Here is a 9315-nt window from a genome sequence, read left to right on the forward strand (position 1 = left end):
GGACCGGTGGATTCATCGATCCATATTTCTTAAAAAATTATGCCGGTCAGAACGTAATTGTCAATGGCGACTGTTACCGCGCCATGATAACCTACTGTCTGACGCCTGAAATTGAAGCTCGTGAACTCGGCGACATTTGGTTTCGACAAGACGGCAGTGCTTCACTCGCATCGCATCAATCAATGAATTTATTGAGAGGACACTTTGGTGAGCAGATAATTTCACGTTATGGGCCGGTCGATTGGCCACCAAGAACGTATGATATCACACCGTTCGACATTTTCCAATGAGAATATGTAAAGTCTAAAGTGCATGCGGACAATCTCGCTTCGATTCGGGCCTTGCGTGAAAAAGTTTAACATTGGAATAGTTAACTACAAAAAGTCAATATTGTCCATTTATGTGTTTCCTTAATTGATCTACAAAACTGAAAGCAAATATTTTTAAACCCAGAGACAAACTCTCTCAAATTCAACTTCCGGTTCTCTGAATAAGTTCAGACTGAGCTGCCGAGTGAGGTATTTGAAGTGAAGTGCCTCAAAGCATAGAGACCGATGCTGTGTAATAAAGTCTGAGTGCTTAGTGATACCAGTATGGTGTCGAACTGCTGTTATGTTTCCACAATATTCTATTAGATGAACAAAGAATATGGTAAGCCGAAAGAAATTGGTACCTAATACAGATGCATTGAATTTTCATAACATTTCAGAAATGTTAACATCTATAGTTAGGGATATAATGAATGTTAAATTCTAAGCATATACCCATAACCGAAGAAATTATAAAAAAAAAGATTTCTTCACAACACCAAAAATGTTTCTGCAGTTTAAATCGAGGATGCGGGCTATTAAACGCTGATAATCGGAAAGGATTATAAATATTCTATAAAAAGTGCAATAATCAAATAGAGAACAGCTTGACCTTACTTTACAAAAGACTGATTGAGTAGTTACAGTTTCCAAGAGTATAAAAAGAAGCATTACAAATATTATCTGATTTACCTGTTATCGATAAATATATGATATGGTGTATAATCTCCTGTTCCGACGACCGTCGTGTCTAAGTAACAGGGACGAACCCGGACTTTTATGCGGCCAAGGACTATAATTTATTATATATATCTCTGAACATAAAGAATAATATCATATATTTAGGTCTCTTCCGAGACGTGCGAGGTCATTCAAAGAGGTTTGACAGTGATGTTACTAGCATCTATCAGTCTTATAGTGACCATCTGGTACCAAATACTTCCAAAATAGGTAGGAAGGCCAGAATATATTGCTAAGCTAATAAAAGTCTGTGTAATTGTTGGGAGAACCGCATTTTCTTTGACAACAAAATATAGTTTTTTTAAGATGTGCACCTTTCAACTTGTGTTTCGGAAACTTGGCTTGTCGAATTAAATGTTTAGCCTTGGAGTTACACTTTTCTCTACATATTTCCCATTGTTCTTGCTTGGACACTATATTTAAAACAAAAATCGAAATTTCCAACAAAAAGTAAAATTTAGAATTTTTCATTGCAGGGTTGTTGCACATATTTATCCACCCGTATATTTATTTACAGCTATAAGTGTATTAGAAAGCTGTGTTATTAAAAAGGGCTTGCTCTTTCGCGGACACTGAGGTGTGTGGCTTACTGCAGCAAAGTCGGCTGATACAACTGTACACCGGCTGTGGCAGGCTTGAAGAGCACATGACACCCTGGCCGACTGGTTGGCGAGCACTGCAGCAGGCGGCGGCGATGCTGGTACGCCGTGTGCAAGCATTTTGCACTGCTGCTGCCACTGCCACCAGCGGCGTCGCAATTCGCAAAGGGCAGCATAATTATTATTTGACGTTTAAGCGCGCGATGCCGCACGCACACACACACATACAGCTTCGTTTTGTAGTCTTTGCTTCGACCAAGCAGCGAATCAGTGAATGCAGCCAGCGCATAACGCGCAACAACAAAAATCAAACACGCCACATGCTCTGAACTCACTCAGCAGCAGTATTCGTGAGTTGTTGTTGTTGTGATGGATGCTTGGCAAGCGCGAAGGACGTGCAGTTAACAATGCGAATGCTTTGCCTGCCAAACGAACTTTAAACTGAATAACGCAGATTTGCCTCCATGCCATTGTATTTATATGCATTTGTTGTTGTTGTTGTTGTTATTGCTGTTCTTGTCGCCTTTGTCTATGGCATAAAGATGAATCTCATTCACTTCATTTCGACTATGTGCGCAAATCTGAAGCTCTCATGCTCCGAGTCTGCGGCGGCTGTACATTCTGCAGCATCCTCGCCTGCACAACACATCTTTTGTTGGCAGACAGCAAAGCGCGAACTGCATATTAAGATAGTCGTAGTCGCGTGGCGCAACGGAAATGACTGATTCTCATAAGGAAGTGCAAAAGAGCCGAAGAAATTGCAATGGAATTGCAGAGGAAGGCTTAATTCATGATGATGAACTTTCATAATTGCACACATGCATACAGATATACAGACATACAAACACATATGTATGTATATGTATATACGTGCACATAATATATGTCGTATATGTACAGAATAAACATACCAAAATTTATGTAGACACACGCCTGCAACATTCTCGGGCTAAGCTCGTAACAGCGTGTGTTTTAGGGAAGAGACAAATTCTCTAAAATATACAGATTTCATTTCCACCGGGAAAAACGTAATAGAAATAATCAATTTTCCATACACGAACACGATTTTTTCGGACAGTTTGTATAGACGTTGGGCAAGGACAAAAGTTCCGTCAGGATCGGGAAGGACCTCTCCCAACCGTTCGATACTAAGCGAGGTTTCAGACAATAAGACTTCCTTTCGTGCGGCTTCTTCAATCTAGTGCTGGGGAAAATAATACGAGCTGCAGTGCTGACTAAAGAAGATACAATCTTCTATAAGAGTGATATTGATATCATTGGCCTCATCAACAACCGCGCCGTTTATTCTGCTTTCTCCGAACAGGATAAGGAAGCGAGGCGTATGGGTTAGGTTGTGAAAAAGAAAAAGACGAAATATCTCCTATAATCAAAGAAAGAGTGGCACTCTCGTGCCATCGCTCTCACGTCACTGTTGACAGTCATAACTTCGAAGTCTTGGAACCAGCATTAACACCAATAGCAACGCCAGCCTCGAAATTCAACGCAGAATAACTCTTGCCAACAGGTGCTACTTCGGACTGAAGGTAATTGAGAAGTAAAATCCTCTCTCGACGAATGACGATGTTAGAATAATTTTCGAATCTTTTTTACAATACCTGTATTGGAAAGCCCATATAGTGACCGAGATGTTGCCTCAAAAACAAAATAACTCTGCTGTTGGCTTGGAGTACTAAGCTAAACTAGAATACTGTGAAAGTTTAATGACTTCATCTACTGCCTCAGTACTTCTTCTTCTCGGACTAACCTTAACTAGAATACTGTGAAAGTTTAATGACATTTACTTCAATCCTTCTCAAGTTATTGGTGTCAAAATTATGCTGCTGTCTTTCCTTGCAGTGAAAATAAAAATGAGTTTTGTTTCTTGATGGCAAAAATTATGCTTGATAAGTGGTAAAGAAATCCCGAAATAAGCTTAGGTTAAAATATTCATGAATTTTTTCAAATGAAAGTGTTTTACGAGCCATGGATGATGCGTGCGATGAAAATGGTAAACTTGTTCGACTTTCAAAGGACAATCTATCACTGGTTAAACACGACGAATGATTTGTGACAGAGAATGAAACATGGCTACAAGGCGGTTGTTGCCGGTGAAATGTTTTAACCAGTATTTTTGGGATTTATTGTATATGGAACTATTTTCATCGAATTTGTTAAGAGTTTACATGAGTTTACGGGATTCGAAAAATCTATTTTTTTATTCAGAGGTGTTGTGGAATCTGATAGTTGTTTGTGTCGGTTTTAGGTGTCACTGAAACCAATTTCATCGGTTTTGCTATCAGAAACAAAGCAAGAAGATAGTCGCTCACAGATTTGAAATGTAAGTTAAGAAATCAATTTATTTCATTATTTCGAATTAATTTATCTTGATTTCTATAGGGAAAATATAAATAAAAAAACACGAAATGTCTTAATTATTGAGGTTTTGAAAAAAAACGGATATTTAGAGATATTAGATTTACAAAACGTAACAAACGTAATTTAACACCCAAAATCGTCTTTATTCATTCGATAAATGTTATTTCTTAAAATCTTTCTTTAATTCGGAACTCATTAAAAACTTTAATAGGATTGCTTCCAAATAAATGTATTTGCAGGTTTTGTCACATTAGTACACAGCTGATTCGAATATTGGTTTTGCGTATTTTCGAAAAGACGAAATTCCAATCAGATTCTGTGACATCATTGAAAATCAGAATTGGTTTGCATTTCTGACAGCTAAGCAATTCTGTCTTGGATTCCACAACACCCCTGATTGTCTTATTGAATTCTACAACACCTTTAGAATATTAGCCTAAATTTTGCGTGCGCTCCAGGCTGGCTAGGCTAATTGCGGGGTCTTTAAACGCGTTTTCCTCGAAAATGTGTTTTTGAAGTCGGTTGGAAAAATTTCTCGAGAACTACGCAACCCATCTTCATGAAATTTTACACGGGTCTTTGAGATACAATTCTTAAAGACTTGGACGAAGGATTTTTTTCGATTACTACTATTTGAAAAAAAAAAATCGCGATATTTTCACTGAAAATTTCATTTTTTTGTAAAAATGTCTGCCAAAAATACAGTTTTCAGTTTTTTTCCTTCGTTAGTTTCAGGGTGCGTAGATCTCTGAAACCTATACTGAATCGATGAATGAAAACAGTACAAAAATCATAACAAGTGCAGAAATTTTACTCACTTTAGCTGAGTTGTGAACCCATTATGAATTATCAGAAAGGGTACAGTATTTGCTGAACGATTCCCAATTTTTATTTATAGCTCTCAATTTCATCCATGAAATCCAATGATATAAATGCATATTTCCATATCATAATCCAATAGGGCAGGAGGTGCCAAGCCACTTTTTTGAATACGAGAACGCAGTAAAATTTTATATTCTTTGTATCAATGTAAATTTATGTACATACAAATACATATGTACATACATACATTTAGGTAAACGAGTATAAAACATATACATAAACCCATTCATTCACGTTAACTCCGAGCATGAACTTGAACTTGACCTCCACAAACAAAAGACAGCCGATCATGTTAAGACTGCTTTTAATAAACATCCGAAGAGTGCAATGAACAGCAAAAGCAGCAACAACTCTACTTTTCCCTTTACTCACGCATATTTATATATCGTTAATAACTACAAAATACAATCTACAAATAAAGACTAATACCTTAATCGCACGAAAATTTATGGAACGACCATTTAGGTATTTAATATGAAATGTAAATTCATGCATGACTGAGTTTTTGTTGGCTTAACGGCTGTGGAGAAATTAAAATTCAAACTTTAAGTGTCTCTCGAGCGCAGAGCGGAAGGGCGAAGAGCAGAGCGAGGCAAGAAATGTGTGAAATGTTTAGTTTTTCAAGTGAATAAAAAGAACACACAGGTGGTTTTGACGAAATTTACATTTACAACCACGCATACAAGCATATAATATAGTATATGTGTATGTGTAGGTCTGTCTGCGTAAAAAAATTGAACAAAGCGCTGAGTGAACGGATATGGGAGAGCGGCACGCCAATTAAGGGTTAGGACGCATAAAAAAAATAAAAAGATATATATATGTACATGTGTGTTTACATTGTATATATTATATACATATATTTGTATATACATGTAAAACAACAACAACAAAACCGAAAATTACAACAACTATATAAGAAAGTACCTAGCAACTTTTATTTTGTTTCGCCTCGCGAACACCAAAGCCAAGTCAATTAAGCGCACTCCACCAACAAAAGGTAAGCCCGGGAAGTGAAAGATATCTCGTAGAATGACATACCACGAATTTATGCGTAAATTAACACAAAGTGGAGAAGCAAGAAAGCATAAATAAAGCTTTTGATGGATGTGTTCATGGCAGTACAAAAAATCCAAAAAAATTTGAAAATGTTCGAATTAATCAAAGTAAACAAGTGCCACAAACGCGAGCAAAAACCCAACACACTCAAGAACAAAGAAACCAAGTGCGCTGAAAATAAGCAAATGGACACACGAGTACGTTTTACAATATTTGCTTTCATGGAAACACCGAAAATTCCGACACTGATGCGCGAGCGCTGATATGGAATTCAAAACATGCTCTGATTTCGAAACATCTTGGCAAACGCTGCGCTTCGATTCGACGTGGAAAGGTCACAACTAGAACACAGCAACAGCGACAAGTTAACGACCAAAAGAAAAGTTGAAATTCAAGTGACGTGAAACTAAAGAAACAAAAATAAAATTGAATTGAATTGAATTAAACAAAAAAGAAATTCTATAAAATGGAGTAAAGGAAGAAGAATTAAAGGTATATAAAGTATAACCCCACAAACTTTATAATTCATCTGAGCACACCAACAAATGTTCTTTGTAAAGGCATTTTTATGAGATAATATTTCGAGTAAATATTTCATGCTCAACATAATGCAATTGAACTTTAAGCTTTTCACGCGATAGTTCGAATTCAAATGAAACATTTGACTTCGAGATCTTAAATTGAAAGGGTACAAAATACAGCTTGTGGGAGAACTGGAGCGGCTTGACCTTCCCAAATGAAAAGTTCCAAGAAGATCCGACGTTTTCGAGCCAAATTTTGTTCAGCGATGAGGCCGATTTCTGGCCCAATGGTATGTAAAAAAACAAAATTGCCGCTTATGGGACGAAGAGCAACCTGAAGAGGTTCAAGAGCTGCCATTTCATACAGAAAAAAGAACGGTTTTGGTGTGGTTTGGAATCATCAAATGTAATTTCACGTTTTGGGCCGGTCGATTGGCTACCAAGTTCGTATGATATCACACCGTAAGACCATTCCTATGGGCATACATATATGTAAATAGTCTATGCGGCCAATCCCGCTTCGATTCAGGTCTTGGGGCAAAACATTACGCTTATCATTCGCCAGTTACCAGTCAAATGCACGAACGAGTCATCGAAGATTGGACTCAACGGATTGGCCATCTGAGACGTAACCGCGGTCAACATTTGAAAGAGATAATCTTCCAACAATAAATGCCAAAGAGTGTTCTTTCGAATGATAATAAACATTCTCCACTAAAAATGAAGTCTCTGTGCTTTTTCTTTAAAAAAGTAGGAAACCTCGATATAGATCACCTTAATAAATATGTGATGCAAAAGTGAATTCAATCCTGGAATAAAAAAAAAATACTTCGAACACAGGCCTATTTACCGGATTCAACTAATAAACCGGAGCACATATACTCGGGGTACACATTCGGGAATTTATCGAAAACTCATTTAATTTGTGGATTTATGATGAATATTTTACACCGTTTTTGCCAAATACAATTACATAAATGACTTGATAAAAATGGCGAAAAGATACAGTTAAAGGTTTGACAATTCTGATTATAGCTCCTGTTCTTATCAATACCCTCTGTCGGGTGGCTTCCTTTAAATGCTAAAAATTTTACGTAATTGTAAGTAATTTTGTGTGAATATATAGGAGAGATAGAAGTAAAAACTTTCGCCCTCCAAAAAATGCAAAAACAATTTCAAGATTAACTAAAAGAGAGCAATAGCGACAGCGGTTTCAATTCAAAACCACAAATATGAAGAATAGAAGAAAATTTAAGTAACGACATATGTACATAGATAAATCATATGTATGGGTGTCTATGAACGTTTTTATGTAGTATATGGTATCCGTATATCTAGTTGAACGCCTGCCGCCATTTATCAAATACACATCAACGGCGTTAGCTGCGACGCGGCAGCGCAGCCGTCAATAGCTACACCACCCGCCATCAGAAGTTGAAAAATCACAAACTTCAATATGAATAAAAGCAGATAATAATATACATACATACATATGTACATATGAGCCGCACTAGACACATACACTGTCATATATACGCAAGTGTACGGAAGTATATGTGTAAATGTATGTTACATGTGTATTTTTGTGTTCATAGGTATGTGTATGAGTCAGTAATGACCAAGTAAAACTTACCGTGTCTTCCAGCGATAATCGAGTGCTCGCTACGGAGAAATTCATTTTAGCGGCGGCAAACGATTTGGCAGCTACGCCGCCACTAAACTCGGCCGCAATGGAGGAGGTGATAATTGAAATATCCATACTTAAGCCATCTAACGACTATTGTTTTTGTTGTTGTTGTTGTTGCTTGTAAGCACAATAAAAATTATTATTTTTTTTACTTATGTATGTACTAGGCAGATGAAGCGTTGCGTGACTTTGCGTTTGGAGCGTTGAGCGTTGAGCGATTTGCTGTTTCTTCTGTGCTTGAGTTTAGAACAGCAGCGCGTTATTGGACTCAAACGTCAAAGCGACTTTGGAATTCCAGCGCTTTGGTCTCTACGCCTCGCTGTTGCTTGTTATGATGATGAGCATTGCTGTTGCTGATGATTGTTATTTTAGGCCGCTAAGCTGTTTGATGGCGACTGCTTGCTTGTTGGCGGCGGTTAATTGCGTTGCTGTAACACATATACACACACGCGTCACAAAAATTATAACACTAACACATGCAAGCACGAACAAAAACATTAAAACGACAATTAGAAGTTGTTGTTGTTATTATAATGCTTGAATACACGTAAGTATAATTAATATAATCGTAATTTTATTTCTGCAGGCGGTGGGTGATTCAACACCGACACCTTTTAAATAATTTTCTTGTTTTTGTAACTTTATCAAAACTTTTTTGTTGTTGTTGTAGTTTTCATCACAATATTTTGTTGTCCCTACACACGCTGGTGCACAAGAAAATAATTAATTTTTGCATTGTTGTTGTTGTAGTAGAGTTTATTATGTTGTTGTAGTTTGAGTAAACATGTTGTCATTGCATTTTGCTGAAACCATGTTGTTGTTGTATATAGATGAGAACTTCTTCTTGTTGCTGCATTTCAATGAAAATTTATTGTTGTTGTTGTATTATTATAAATTGTTGTTGTTTGTGTTGAAAACTTTTTGTTGTTACTGTATTTTGATGAAAACTTTTGTTTTTGTAGTATGTATGTTGTTGTAGTTTTTGTTGTTGTTATATTATATGTATGTACATATATATTATTGTTGTATCTAATATATTCTGCGTACAACTTTCACACAAACACTGCCTACACCAACACAAACACTCACACTTGGCATAGTCGACTTAGAGGGTATTTGCTTTCTTAGAAGCGCCGGAAATT

The 9315-nt window shown here is 36.8% G+C and overlaps 1 protein-coding gene across 1 annotated transcript in view; it reads right to left on the minus strand.

Annotated features, from left to right (window-relative positions):
- LOC120773097 overlaps nt 1-9067 on the minus strand; it is a 72734-nt gene extending 63667 nt beyond the window's left edge. Inside the window, exon 1 of the mRNA XM_040102067.1 lies at nt 8120-9067. The gene's annotated coding sequence lies outside the window, so the exon portion shown is untranslated. The remainder of the gene's footprint in view (nt 1-8119) is intronic.
- Between the last annotated feature and the right edge of the window lie 248 nt (nt 9068-9315).

Source organism: Bactrocera tryoni, chromosome 3 (assembly GCF_016617805.1).
Source record: "Bactrocera tryoni isolate S06 chromosome 3, CSIRO_BtryS06_freeze2, whole genome shotgun sequence".
Classification (NCBI taxonomy): domain Eukaryota; kingdom Metazoa; phylum Arthropoda; class Insecta; order Diptera; family Tephritidae; genus Bactrocera; species Bactrocera tryoni.